Source organism: Euprymna scolopes, chromosome 22 (genome assembly GCF_053919585.1).
Source record: "Euprymna scolopes isolate OS-2025 chromosome 22, ASM5391958v1, whole genome shotgun sequence".
NCBI classification, from domain to species: domain Eukaryota; kingdom Metazoa; phylum Mollusca; class Cephalopoda; order Sepiida; family Sepiolidae; genus Euprymna; species Euprymna scolopes.
This window is the reverse complement of record NC_136503.1, coordinates 32451114-32467168: the sequence shown is the minus strand read 5'-3', so window position 1 is coordinate 32467168 and position 16055 is coordinate 32451114.

The following is a 16055-nucleotide window of genomic DNA, read 5'->3' as shown; positions in this document are numbered from 1 at the left end:
CTCAAAGCATTTGTACCCTCTCGATATAAATACCCCCGACTAACCCGGCAAGCCGTAAAATCCTACCCTTTCACTGTAGAGATCTCTAGATACTAGAAAACTTTATATTCAAAGAGTTTCTTCCATCAAACTGCTAGACTTCGGAATTCTCTGTCTGTTTAACTAACCGTAATAACATGCATAAGTTCAAGTGGAATGTGAACAGATATCTTGATTCTCAACTCCCTACATAGTATCCCTGTAAATTTGGTGCCAAATAGTAACCCCTTACGTCAAAGTGGTCCTGTGCCTTGCTTGGGGTGAATTAATGATTCAAATAAAAATTCTGGTGCTGTTCTTTCGGGTTTTCCTTTGAAAGCTGATTAGTGCCTTGATTCTATCATTCCAAAGATTGTTGCTAGAGTCATTTCTGATCTTGACCAGTTTAAGGCTTCCAGCCCCGTTCTCAGACATTCTGCCCCTTAAATTTCTTCTACCTTGTAGTTCATCAGAGCATCTACTATTAAAATACTTGTAAAACAGAAAGAGGGATGCAACATTTCGTCGATGGGACAGAGGTTGAAGCCTAGCTGATAGTGCGGGATCTATTAGGTTGGCGACTCTCTTTTGAACGTTGTCTAAGAGAGAGAGACTTGTAGCAGATTCACAAGCCGAAATGTGGCAAAAATATTTCATCCATGGGCGAATGGTGGCCTTGTAAAGGTACAAGATACTCTCAGGCATAAGCAACTTTCTAGCACAGTAGAGAGAGCTCACCTTATTTGCAACAACCTTAGCAATGCCTTCGATGTATCTGTTCTAACTTGTGTTTACCGTGAACGTTAAAAGACGAAGTGCTTTAAAGTAATGTATCATTACCCATGGCTATTTGTCATTGAGTAGGTTTCTTGTAGTTATTAAAGGAAAAAAGCTTAGTCTTGACAGTATTGAATGTGGCCATTTATTTTTGCTCCCATTCAACTAAAGACTGGAGGTAATTCTCTAGTGTTTCTGCCATTGCCTTGGATACATGTTAATTGGTTTTCCCATCATATCTATTATAGAGCATGATGTCATCACTAAATATACCCATCTCAGAGACAATCTTATCATGGAGGTCATTTATGAATATCAGGAATAATAAAGGTGCAAGGATCGCCCCTGAGGAACACCCGCATTTATTATTTTGATATACAACAATCGAGGACAATCTGGATTCTTCTCTTATTTAAGAAGGATTTAATAATGTTAAGTATTCGTTTAGTAATGCGATAAAATTTGATTTTCATAAGCACACCACCGTGCCATATCCTGTCAAGGGCCTTAAATATTTCTAGGGCTACTACCCTAGTCTCTCCTGCTGTATCCAGTGCATGGTATATACGTTCAGAGATTACAGTTAGAATATCTTCAGTAGGAGGAGTTAGTCTAAACCCATACTGTTGGTCGGACAGAAGTTTAGCAACTGTGAAGTGGTGCACTAAAGCTTGATTAATTATGGATTCAAATATTTTGACGAAAGGATAGAGGATGTTAATGGGGCGATAATTTAATGGGTTAGTTCTTTCGCCGGAATTCTTGTAAACTGGTACCACAGAAGCAATTTTCCAACAGTTAGAAAAGTAAGATTCGTTAAGTCATTTATTAAAAGGTTTAGAGAGAACAGGAGCAACCTCAGCAGAGTATTTTTTAAATAGTACAACAGAGATGAGATCAGGTTCACATTCTTTTCAAATGTCTAGGGGTTGTTTTTTGATATCATGCACTTTAGAAGGGATGATTTTCAAATCCTCTAGTGTGGTTTTTGTCCGCAGAGGAAAATTTGGGGGAAAAGTTGTTTGCTTGGTCCAAAGTAGAGTTGGAGGCAAACCGACAGGCAAACAGCCTTCCCGTTTGCCGTGCAAACAACTTCAAGATAGTTCTTCTGAAAATATTGTTCAAAAGCTTGACATCGATGCTAATGATATCATTCACTATGATGACGTTACGTCTCGTTCATCTTCATAGGATACGTAGAAAATATGCAGCTGGTGTAGAATGTGATATGGGTTCCATTGTTACGGCTTGTTTTGTTTAAAACTCAGTTCATATCTCTCAATCATAAGCGTATCCATTTTTTCTTTGAAATTTTCATGTCTGATAAGAACTTGATTCTGAAACTTATTGGTCTTTCTTTCTCGTCAAATGTTTTGGATGTCAAATTAGATCAATTGTTCTTTTTGCTTCTCTATCACACTTCTGACCGACCAACAATATGGATTTAAGCAATCCCTTTCTACAGTAGATATCCTAACTGTAATCTCTGAGTGTATATACCACACAATGGACAAAGGGGAGGGTAGAGCAGTAGCCTTAGATATATCTAAGGCTTTTGATAGGGTATAGCACGAGAGTCTTTTAAGGAAAATCAGATCATACGGTATCACTGGACGAATACAAAATATAATTAAATCCTTCTTAAGGGAAGAATCCAGGTTGTCTTCGATGGTCGTGTATCAAAACAACATGATATAAATGCAGGAGTACCTCAGGTGTCTATTCTTGGACCTTCATTATTCCTAATATTCATAAATGACCTCCATGATAAAATAGTCTCTGAGATGGGTATATTTGCTGATGACACCACGCTGTATAACAGGCAGGAGGAGGGGGAATTAACATATCTAAGAAAATGGCAGAAACACTAGAGGAATAGAGGAAGATCTGAAATCTGTAGTGGAATGGGAACATATATAGATGGTCACATCCAATGCTGCCAAGACTAACCTTGTTTATTTCAGTAATTACAAGAAACCTTTTCAACCACTAATAGCAACGGTTAAAGATACATTACTTGAAAGTACTCTTAAACTTGTCGGCCTAACGTTCACAAGGAAAATGACTTGGAACAGATACATTGAGGGCACTGCCAGGGGCTCTCCGGGGAAAGTGGGCTCTCTCTACCGTGCTAGAAAACTACTTACACCTGAAAGTATCCTGTACCTCTATAAGGTCACCATTCGCCATGTGTGGAGTATTGTTGTCAAATTTGGGCTGGTGCATCTGCTGCTGGTCTTTCACACCTGGACAGGGTTCAAAATAGGTCCTGAACTATCATTTAAGCTTCAAACACTGTCTCATCGTCGAAATATTGCGTCCCTCTTCTACAAGTATTTTAGTGATTAATGTTTCGACGAGTTACAAGCACTTGAACCCTTCGACAAACCTGACAAGCAGAAAAATCCCACCCCTACACAGTAGAAATCTCTAGATGTAAGAAAGCCTTCTATGCCAATAGTTTCTTCCCCAGAACTGCTAGACTTTCGAACACCCTTCCGGGATTCTGCTTTCCCAACTGTACTGACATGCAGAAGTTCAAGTGTAATGTGAACAGACATCTTGCTGCTCAACTCTTACATAGTATCCCTGCAACTTTTGTTCCTGATAGTAGCCTTCTACATCAAAGTGGCAACTGTGCCTTGTTTGGATTGAAAATGGAATAAATAAAAAAAAACACTAAATGATTTCTCACACCTGAAGCTATTTTCATTATCTCTACAAATCTACTATGAGACCATATATTGAGTGCTGTTGTCATATTTAGGCTGATCTATTCCCTGCTTCTTTTGTACCAGCTTGTTTGACTCGTTGGTATATTCGCTGTTTTGACAGAATAAGCGCATGCTACCCACGTGAAATAAATAAAGGATTTCGGTCAAAATTCCGTCAAAATTCCTGAGTTCGACAAGATACACCTAGAGATGGTCGAAGGTTACATCGACCGAAATGTTGTGAAAATCACACTCAAGATGAGAACAGTAGTCTGATGAATCCAAATAATACGGATAGCCAATCCTCATCTCAAAAATTCAGAACCGTCAAATAAATAAATGTATATATGTGTACACAGACATAACAGAAAATAATAGACACCCATAGAAATAGTTTATTGAAATAAACATATAATTTATTGAACAAAAGCAAAAATAAATGGTCATAAATTTAATATAGCTGACACTTTGCTGTTTTTAATGCTAGGGTTCTTATAATTATGGCATTGATCAGTTAACGAATATCATCTTGAGGAATTTCTTGCCATGTCTGACACGAAAATGCTAAAAGTTCATGCTTAAAAGATGGTTTTCTTTTCATTTTGCGAAGTTTCGGTCTAATATGCTCCCCAAAGGTTTCCAATTGGGTTCACATCCGCGGACTGCTTTGGCCATAGTATTTTATTAATCCCATTCTGGCTCAACCAATTTTGTGTCGCTTTAGCAACATGAAAAGAAGCTCGTTCATCCATAATAGGGAGTTAACTTGGTTCATTTTTTTCCACTTGAGAGTATTGTTAGGATTACTTTATGTAATATTGAAACATATTTAGCAAAATTGATGTTCTCTTTGCACTCCATCAGGTCTGGGCGACCATCATTCAAAATAGCATCCTATACCATAATCGATTAACCCCAATTTTAAACGTTGACTGCAATCTTTTTAAGTACAACACTTGGTAAGGGAGCCTCCACACTCATATCCTTCAAGGGTTGGGAAATAATGCAAATCGTGACTCGTCAGGGAACATGACATTGGTCCAAAAGGAGGTCTCTCCACCATCTCACAACACCCAAAATACAATAACGAATTACTTAGGACATCTGCCTAGTCGTGGCTGAAGGAAGAAAATCATGCTAAACTCGTAGATTAAAATAAGGGTTCCCACAGAAGAGATGTTGCGAGCCTATCCTTGTTTTATCGCTATTCCATGGCATGTGCTCGTCTGAATTCCAATCTCTGGTCCCCCCTCGCCAATTTTTCATGAAAAACACCCGTCTAGCTGAATCCACTGTGAAAAAATTCCTCCACCATTATCTGTGCCTAAATCAAAACGTGGATTCCATGAATTAAGCTTCTTTCTTAGAACTGCACGCCTGTGGAACTCTGTTCCGTCTGCCTGCTTCCCACCGGACTACAACTTGGATGTCTTCAAGTCCAACGTTAACAAATTCTTAATGAACCGCCCCCTTAAGAAAACACTTCATCAAATCTCTACACTAACGTAATGTACTTGCAATAACCCTTATCCCTGAGTTGCTTCCGGGCCTTGATAAGTGGTGACCACTGTGTAAAAAAAAAATCTGAGTTCCAAAAATATTTTACAGTTCAACAAGATACACCTGAAAATGTCGGAGATTGCACCGAATAAAACGTTGTAAAAATAACACTCAAGCTAAAATAGTTGTCCGAAAAACCAACATAATACGAATCAGCAAACATCATGTAAGGTACGCATAATCACGTTGACACCGAAGTTAAGCAACGCTGAGTCTGGTCAGTTGGTCTGGCCCGATAAGTGACCAAATTGGAACTTCCAGGCACTGTATGTAGGCGGGCGTCGAGACCTCCATGGAAGAGTTGCAAAAACCTAACGTCGTCATCTCCCCTAATGGGGATATACATGTGGCTTGCTAATTTCATACTTCTATGGAACTTTCTCCTTTGGAGGAACCGGTTAAACATGCAAAGGGTTAGTGTCGTTTTCACTCATCAAACGCTATTTCAAAAATGCAGCAACATGTTGGGTGAAGATGATTGAAATGAAAGCAAACAGTAATTTAACACGCGTACATACAACGGTGCATCCACCTTCTCTTTTGAAAACCTGTAAAAAAAATATGCATGAGTAAACAAAAGTGTTGTTTTTAATGGCAGTCGACAGCTGCTCAGGTGACATTGTGGCCGGCCATTTTCTTTCTACCTCGTACGAGTTGTTTGCTTTGACTTAACGAATGATAAGACAGAAACAAACAGACGAATTGTTTCTATTCAAACACGTGCTCATCCCAACCAATCGTGACCGAGAATAAGATGATACGAATTCGACCAACGACTTGTCAAATTCTATTTCCTGTCTCCGTGGAATCTCTTCTGTCTTCTGTTTCAGTCATTTCCAGAAGCGTCTACGCATCTTTAGGAGAGGCTCTGTCCGTTGGTAACAGGTTCGTCTGTCTTTGTGTCACTCTTCTGTTTGAAGTAGCATTTTCTTTGATCTGTCACATTTACGTTTAAAATAGCATTTTTGTCTGTCACACTTCAGTTTGGAATAGCAATGTTTTTATTTTGCCACACTTTGGTTTTAAATAGTATTCTCTTTTGTCTGTAACGCTTAAGTTTATAGAAGAATTTTCGTTGGTTCGTCAAGCTTAAGTTGTAAATAACATTTTTTTTTGTCTCTCATTTTTCAGTTTGAAATAGTTTTTCCTTTGGTCTGTCACGTTTCAGTTTGAAATAACATTTCTTTGGTCTGTCACATTTTACTTTAAAATAGCATTTCTGCCTGTCACGCTTACGTTTGGAATAGTCATCTCTTTGGTTTGTCAAGCTTCGATTTTAAATAGCGTTTTATTTAACCTGTAACGTTTAAGTTTGATTTGTCATGCTTCAGTTTTAAATAGCTTTTTGTTGGTTTCTCATTATCCAGTTCGAAATATGCTTTTGTTTGGTCTGCAAATATGCATGATGCATATATGGTTTAATTTGAAATAGCTTTTTCTTTGGTCTCTCAACATCGGTCATTAGGTCGGTCATGCTAACGTTTACAAAAATATTCCCATCGCTAAATATGCGATATTTATAATAGATTCTATCCATCAGTCAACATGTCACACTTTAAAATTACTTGAGAGTGAACGGACGCATCTCATGTTAGACACGTTTATGCAACTTTATAAGTAGTTCTGTGCGCCGGTCGCTCGGTCTGTTTGTCTCACCTTTTTCTTTCAAATTCCATTTTCTTTGTTCGAACCCGATAAGATCGAAGTAGAATTTTAGATGTATTCCATGTGGTAGCGATAAGGCGTGCTTTGTCCGATTTAAGTGTGAGATAACGTTTTTACGCGTCTATACGCCTTTATAATAGGTTCTGTCTGTACGTCTATCGGCCAGTCTTATATGCTGGAGTTTGAAGTAATATTTCCATTGCTAAACGTGCCGACAAAATGGTCGCATGTGTTTGTTATAAAGTAGAAGTGTGTCAAAGGGATTATTTTAATTTCTTTTTTTTTTTTCAACATTTAAGGATTGGCACCTCTGACTATGTGTTTACATATGGTATTTGCTTTGAAATATTTCAAGCTATCAAATCTCAGCGTTTTACTGTCTTTTACACAGTCCAACACTAGAAGCTCCATTTGCAGAATGGCAATTCTTGAAAGCAAATTTTGTGGAGTTTTCTCAATGTCTTATAGTCTTGTTCACGCATTCCTTTTCGCGTTAATGTGTTCAGCTTCGTCTTGGCACTAGCTCATTTCTTTCTTTTTCTGTCTATTTATTTTGATTAAACGGCTAACGACACAGACTGATGACTGGAGTGTTCTAAGTTCGAATTAATTTCGTTCAATAAAATAGCTTTTATTTAGGTTCTTTGCAACCTTCATGTAGTATCTCCAGTAAGTATCCGATGTTTTTCTGGAAATAATTTTGACTAGAAAAATATCGGAGAAACCAATGCCAATAATAGAATCTTCGGATTCATACAATATGATGTTATCCTCGAATGGCCTTCGGGCCTTGATAAGTGGTGACACCTGTATAAAAAAACTCTATATTGGCAGTTATGATGTAAAGGTGAAACCGGCGGGTCAGTGCCTCAGTTTTTTTTTTTTTCATTAAAAGGAGCAAAATATAGTCAAATTACATCCTTTCTTCATTCCATTTATCAGTACTAGGATTTATACGTGGTAAACAATCACTGAGTTGGTCCTAACTATCAAGGGGACATATCCAGAACTTGACACGCTAGTGATCTACAAGAGGTCGTTTTATATTCATTTACATTTTCACCTTCTTTTTTCCGTCTTAAATTATTAATTCGAGTAAACTGTTACACAACTACAACTAATTTTGTTACAACGATGTTGTTTTATTTTCTATTTGTAAAAAAATTGCACGTAAATATTTAAAAACTTTCAATCTTTTAATTAATAATTTTTTAAAGAATTTTAAAACCAGTTTAAATGACTTTCTATTTTATAGTTGAAATACTTTGAAATCCATTTACAGTTTATTTGTTTTTTAAATCTATACACAATATTAAAATTACTTTTTTTATTTGTTAAGAATAAACCGAAATTAATTATGGTGGATTTAATTTCGTTATTAAATATTTGGATTGAATTTTGAAAATTTTCTTCATGTTTTGCACGATTACAATTTTAATTTTAAATATATAAAAGTTCGGAATAAAACATAATCTTTAAGTCATGTAGATACGAAAAAAAAACATGCTTATTCTAGTAATATTAAACCTGTAATAACTATGGCCGATGCATTATATACTCTTAGTCTTACTCTTTTCGCAATTCTTTCTCTTGCCAGTTTCTTAAAAACAATCAGTTTTATTTTCCTGCTTTTCTATCTAACATATTTATCAACATTTCTGTTAGCATCAATTCAAAGTTGAAAATGCAGAAGGCAATTATCTGATTTTTTTTGTTTGCTTTCGCTCCGGTTATGTACTTAATTCTTGTCCGAAATCAAAATGCCTAATATGGATTATTTTATTCGATCACTATTTACAATAAAGTAAATTAGTTTCTTTTTTTCCTTTTTTTTTTTACATATGACAAAAGTAAAGCTTATTATTTTTAAACTAAAAAGGTTGAAGAGCTACGAAGACGGGAGTCGTAGCATTAAATCGAGCGACCTTTTGCGCTCCACAATTTATTTTTTTCTACACACTCACGAGCATTCTCACTGTACTATTGCCAATGAACGACGGCTATGCATGCGCGCACGGAGTGCACTTGGCATACGTCGTTTCAAAAGCAAAGCCTCCTACTTTTTAACTCAAAAAGTTTAAGAGCTGCGAAAACTGAAGTAGTGCCATTAAAATAAGTGACTTTTGTGCTCCAGAATTTATTTGCCTACATAGTCACCACTACATTCAATGCATTCTTGTCAGGAATTCAGTGACGCATCTATGCTTCTGATGCACGTCCGTGATAGGGATTGCTTCCTTAGAGTCTCACACCGTCAATATCTGCAACGAGAAGATGAAACTATCAGGTCATTAATTCATACGTTCAATCATCATAACAATACAACTTGCAATCCCTTTGAGTCATTATATTGAGTACAATATAATAATCAAGAGAATTAACTCTATAACTATACATACGTAATCTGCATAAATAAAAATATGTTTAAGCGTGTTTTACGACCGGACACGGACGGGCGGCCTGCTAGTATCAGATTGTTGTGGCGGAACTAACCTATGTTACCTACTAATAGACTATTCCACTCAATAAATACCGGAAGAATAAGCCGTAAGATATCGGTCAATATCCGGTGGACCAACCTAGGTCGTCTGTCGGCTACGACGAACAACCAACCTATTGTATGCTTTGCAATATATGTGGTTACTTTATTTTGACGTTCTGTTTTTCTTTGCAACCCGTAACAGGTCTATAACCCAGATAGGCTACACCTGAATCAGGACACTTATTTTGTTTTTTGTTTGTGTTTGTTTTTTGTTTTGTTTTGTTTTGTTTGTTTTTGTTTTGTTTTTGTTTTCTATAAGTGATGCGACTGGTCAGTTGATTGCTTTTATTATTTTACTATCTTTTCGTGCTTAAATTTATTGGAAGATAAATTCAAACTTGTTTCAATAAATATGGTAGCTGACGAGTATACTTTTTTATTTATCTACTTCGCGGGTTAGACCCAATGTCAGGTAGGTATTGAAAAGTTAACATATCAGAAAAAGTTCACTCTAACCTAGAAAAAATTCCTGAGCAGCGCCGTCAGCATTTAATGGTAGAGGCGCTTTAGATGGTTAGCACTATAAAAATCCATTCTCAAAGAAAGAAGGTGCATTGTGGGAGGGTGAACCTAGTAGAACTGCAAAAATGCATTCCTATAAAAAAAAAACAATGCCATCATTACATACTGTTTGTTTAGTACGTATTCTTAAATTAGCTGAATCATAAGGTCGACACTCTGCAAAATAGCTATGAATGCAATTCTTATCATACTGGAGTTGATTTCAAGTATCAATATTCAAGCAATGTTTACTGTTTTCACTTCTAATGTGAAACCCTTTCCATAAAATAAGCACAAATAAGATGTGACGTTTATAATTTCTATACAAGGCGCAGTAGATAAAGGCATTGAATCTCTATGGTTTTGGGTGTGCATTGTCTGAAGATGGCAGTTTCAGTCCTACGCAAACAGATCAGAGGTTTAGTTGGTTAAACGTGATGAGAACAACAACTATGGAAGGCAGTAATTACTAGGGATACAGTTACGAGACTCAGTATTCCTAGTCCGCCGCGGTTAACCACATGAAGAAGACCAGAGGATGAGTTGGCCGAAACGTGGTGAAACAATTGTGAAGATGAGGATAACAGTTCGCAAATAAATCAATAAATAAATCTATAAATCAATCAATAAATCAATAAATAAATAAATAAATAAATAAATCAATAAATAAATCAATAAATCAATAAATAAATAAATCAATAAATAAATCAAGAAATAAATCAATAAATAAATCAATAAATAAATCAATAAATAAATCAATAAATCAATAAATAAATAAATCAATAAATAAATCAATAAATCAATAAATAAATCAATAAATAAATCAATAAATAAATAAATCAATAAATAAATAAATAAATAAATAAATAAATAAATAAATCAATAAATAAATAAATAAATAAATCAATAAATCAATAAATAAATAAATAAATAAATCAATAAATAAATAAATCAATAAATAAATAAATAAATAAATAAATAAATAAATAAATCAATAAATAAATGAATAAATCAATAAATAAATAAATAAATAAATAAATAAATAAATAAATAAATAAATCAATAAATAAATAAATCAATAAATAAATCAATAAATAAATAAATAAATAAATAAATAAATAAATCAATAAATAAATCAATAAATAAATCAATAAATAAATCAATAAATAAATCAATAAATAAATCAATAAATAAATAAATAAATAAATAAATCAATAAATAAATAAATAAATCAATAAATAAATAAATAAATAAATCAATAAATAAATCAATAAATAAATCAATAAATAAATCAATAAATAAATCAATAAATAAATCAATAAATAAATCAATAAATAAATAAATAAATCAATAAATAAATCAATAAATAAATCAATAAATAAATCAAGAAATAAATCAATAAATAAATCAATAAATCAATAAATAAATAAATCAATAAATCAATAAATAAATAAATCAATAAATAAATAAATAAATAAATCAATAAATAAATAAATAAATCAATAAATAAATAAATCAATAAATAAATAAATAAATAAATAAATAAATCAATAAATAAATCAATAAATAAACCAATAAATAAATCAATAAATAAATCAATAAATAAATAAATCAATAAATCAATAAATAAATAAATAAATAAATCAATAAATAAATCAATAAATAAATCAATAAATAAATCAATAAATAAATCAATAAATAAATCAATAAATAAATCAATAAATCAATAAATAAATCAATAAATCAATAAATAAATAAATAAATAAATCAATAAATAAATCAATAAATAAATCAATAAATAAATAAATAAATAAATAAATAAATAAATCAATAAATAAATAAATCAATAAATAAATCAATAAATAAATCAATAAATAAATCAATAAATAAATCAATAAATAAATAAATAAATAAATAAATAAATCAATAAATAAATAAATAAATAAATCAATAAATAAATAAATAAATAAATCAATAAATAAATAAATAAATAAATCAATAAATAAATCAATAAATAAATCAATAAATAAATCAATAAATAAATCAATAAATAAATCAATAAATCAATAAATCAATAAATAAATCAATAAATAAATCAATAAATAAATCAATAAATAAATCAATAAATAAATCAATAAATCAATAAATAAATAAATCAATAAATAAATAAATATATAAATCAATAAATAAATAAATAAATAAATCAATAAATAAATAAATAAATAAATAAATCAATAAATAAATCAATAAATAAATAAATAAATAAATAAATAAATAAATCAATAAATAAATAAATAAATAAATCAATAAATAAATCAATAAATAAATCAATAAATAAATCAATAAATAAATAAATCAATCAATAAATAAATCAATAAATAAATAAATCAATAAATCAATAAATCAATAAATAAATCAATAAATAAATCAATAAATAAATCAATAAATCAATAAATAAATCAATAAATCAATAAATCAATAAATAAATCAATAAATCAATAAATCAATAAATCAATAAATAAATCAATAAATAAATCAATAAATAAATCAATAAATAAATCAATAAATAAATCAATAAATCAATAAATAAATAAATCAATAAATAAACCAATAAATAAATCAATAAATAAATCAATAAATAAATAAATCAATAAATCAATAAATCAATAAATAAATCAATAAATAAATCAATAAATAAATCAATAAATAAATCAATAAATAAATCAATAAATCAATAAATAAATAAATCAATAAATAAATAAATAAATGCACAAATTACAAATCTCAAAGTATTCCAATAATATATGATAAGGCGAGGGTATCTTGGATGTAATAAACGTTGATCTGACCCATAAAACCTGGAGTCTTTGCTCGATGTAAATTCAATATCGGTGTTATTTAACTACTATCGTTCCATAGCGCCTGAAATGACGAAGGTCCAAAGAAATAACAAGCTTTAGTAAACGTCTATTTGTAAATATCTTTTCCACATCACAATTGAAGGGAAATAATTTTTATCAGTCCTCCTGACATTTACGTCCAATATTTATATGGTTTATAATCACCTATATTATTATTATTATTATTATTATTATTATTATTATTATTATTATTATTATTATTATTGGTGCAAAAGTAATGTCGTTTTTACATAAAGTTTGTCAAAAAACAGCATTATTTATAATGTTGTTTTCCGTTATCTTTAATAAAAAAAATACGTGTACGGCATAATGACGTTGACACACCTGTTCCCACTGGATCATCGAATTTAAGCAACGTTGAGCCTGGCCAGTACTAAATGGGTGATCATGTGGAACTTCCAGGTGCTGTATGTTTATCTCAGCATTGTTTCTAGTCGTCTTGGACTTCTTCTTGCCACTGTGTCAATTCAGGAGAGGTGTGGTTGGAGATTGCGCAACCATTGCCTCAGAATTACATGTGCAGTTGCCCCTACAGGGAGTATCCTGTGTCTTTCGAGACTGAACTGAATATTTTTTATTATCTTTTTCTTCTTTTATATTTTATTTTATTTCTTTTTTAGAGTTCTCATACAGATCATCATCAGAAATTACTCAAACAACTTCCAGTACTCTCGACCTCTTTCGCCAAAATTTGCAGATGAATTAGCATAATTGCATTGCTTGCCATTAACCTCTCACTGGCAATGATCATTGGAATTTTCGAAGTTTTTACGATTATTATAAATTATTTTTTATCGAAAATGGACATAATATAATATAATAACATTTTCCCCCAGTCATAAAATGAAGTTTCAATAAAATCTGTACCAAAATAAATATATTATGAATATTTAAATACGCATCAAAATGAACGAAAACAATTTTCAGCGACTTTTCTTTAACATTGCTTACATAATTTAGGCTCTATTCAACCGGTTGTTGATGGTTAATTAAAAATTGAATTTTTAGTAGTTTTTTTTTAACTAATTTGGGTGTGAAAAAGAACGTTACTACTTCTTAACACGTCTAATATTTGTATACTTTATTAGTCATAGTCACTTAGAATTGTGGTGTATTTCGTTAAAGGTTCAAGCGAAAGTAGAGGTTTGATTGCCCTTCATCTGAAAACACACTCCTGTTGTTAAACATTAATATGACTTCATTGTATCAAAATTTTCCAAATGTGTTTTTAATAATACTGTGCATTAGCGCAGAACTTGTACAGCTTGGCATCAAACAAACGGGGGAGGAAGAGCCTCCTTATTCTGCTCGACAACCTTCTTAGAACTGATGACTCAAATAAACTACCGGTTTGCAAACCTAAACTGCTTAAGAAGTAGATAGGCTACCTAAACTGCTCGATATGCCCGGCTTTCATACACCTTCTTTGCCTATTTACCAGGTACAAAGATGCGATCACAGAAACTCATTAGACACCCAGTGCTCGTCCTTGTTTTCTGACTAGGGCAATGAACACCGTCCCCCACTTCCGCCTCATTCCTTTCTCCTTAAGTGGGGCACTTGAGGGTGACTGTTTGCCAGGTATACTCATGCGATTAGACTGGGCCACTCTTATCTTACAGGTTTTAGGGTACAGGTGTGACAGTATACAGCAGCCAGACAGTACAGGAAATCTTACTCTAAATGAGCGCTGAGAGCGACTGTTCTATGCTCACTCCTATCATATCGGGATGTTTGCAGTGCCGTGTCGCGCATGGAAAGGACCATACACTACTTTCCGGTGGGATTTCCACTTTCCTATGAACGAGGAATTGGCTGATGTTGTTTAGTACTATGCAAATCTATTTTTTCCAGCACCTCTCATCTCAAAATTAAAACTATTAAATGAAATGACAGTTCAATAAAAAAAAACAATGATCAAACCAGATGCACACTCAAACAACACTAATTCACCTCCTCCCTTGAGGCTTGCATTCACAATTATCCGTGGTCTTGGAACTTAGATGATGTAAAAGCATTCACCCAGTCAACTCTCTGGATATCTTAGCGTTAATTAAAACTAATCTACACCCCTTCATCCCTTCTAACAATTTTAACATTTCTGGTTATCTCCCCTTTTGCCGTAAGGGCTCGAACAGACACATTCACGGATTTGGAGTCTATATTTGTAACACCTCCTTGATTAGAGAATCAAAACTAGAATAAGACAATCAGGACTTCATGTGTTTTAGATTAATTCTGCAACACAGCTTTAATTACTTATATTTCCCCTACCGTTCTCCTTCGTCCATGACTGTACCTTAATTAATCATGTATCTGACAGCATATGTGCAGCAATCTCCTTAGATACTAGCGGCCAAGTACATGTATTTAGTAACTTTTATATCCACCACAGTAATTAACTTGTTTTTTTAGTTCTACAAACCACTGAATGGATCAAAGCAGAATTGAAGCAAATGCTCTCACACGAAAGTTCTATAGCAAATCCAATTCTCCCAATGGTTCACTTCTATCTGCGCAGTTGCCATTGCTCAATTGCCGCATGCATATCGCAGATATATCCGATATAAGTCCAGAACAAATATATAAAAGTATATAAAAGCTATATAAAAGCTAGAAATATATGTAAAGTATATAAAAGCTAGAAATATATGTAAAGGTGAAATATCCGCAACTAATAGAAAATATACAGAAAAGACAAGAAAACTTATTGAGTCGCAGGAACTTGTGATTTCTGGAAAGATTATACCTAACTAGTAAATAATAGACAATCAACAGTTTTCACACTTGAAGTTGTTTGCACGGAAATCAAGTAAGCTAATCCACTTTAGACTCAGCAAACCATTCTCTACCAGATTTTAGTTTGCGGACACAAACTGCGCTTGGTGATCTGAAAATTACCCCTTCCCACGTTCGTATTATCATAAAATACCTAGACACCTCAAAAGCGTATGAACCCGATCTTATCCCGGCTACACTATAAAACTTATGCGCAGCTAAATTTTCCCCGATTCTCTCCAAACTCTAAAACAAATTCCTTACTGGATCTTGCTTTCGTGACTGCTGGATAATTACGCCTGCGCTACCAGTTTACAAGAATAATGGCAAAAAAACTGACCACTAAATTATATCCCCTTTGTTCTTCTACTTCTCTTCGCCAAACATTTTGACTCCTAAATTAATCAAACACACACACACACAAACACACACACACACACACACATATATATATATATATATATATATATATATATATATATATATATATATATATATATATATATAGTATAATTTTCATCTATTTATACAAATATTATCGGCTAATATGTGTATACATGTTTCAGTTGTGGAATTTTT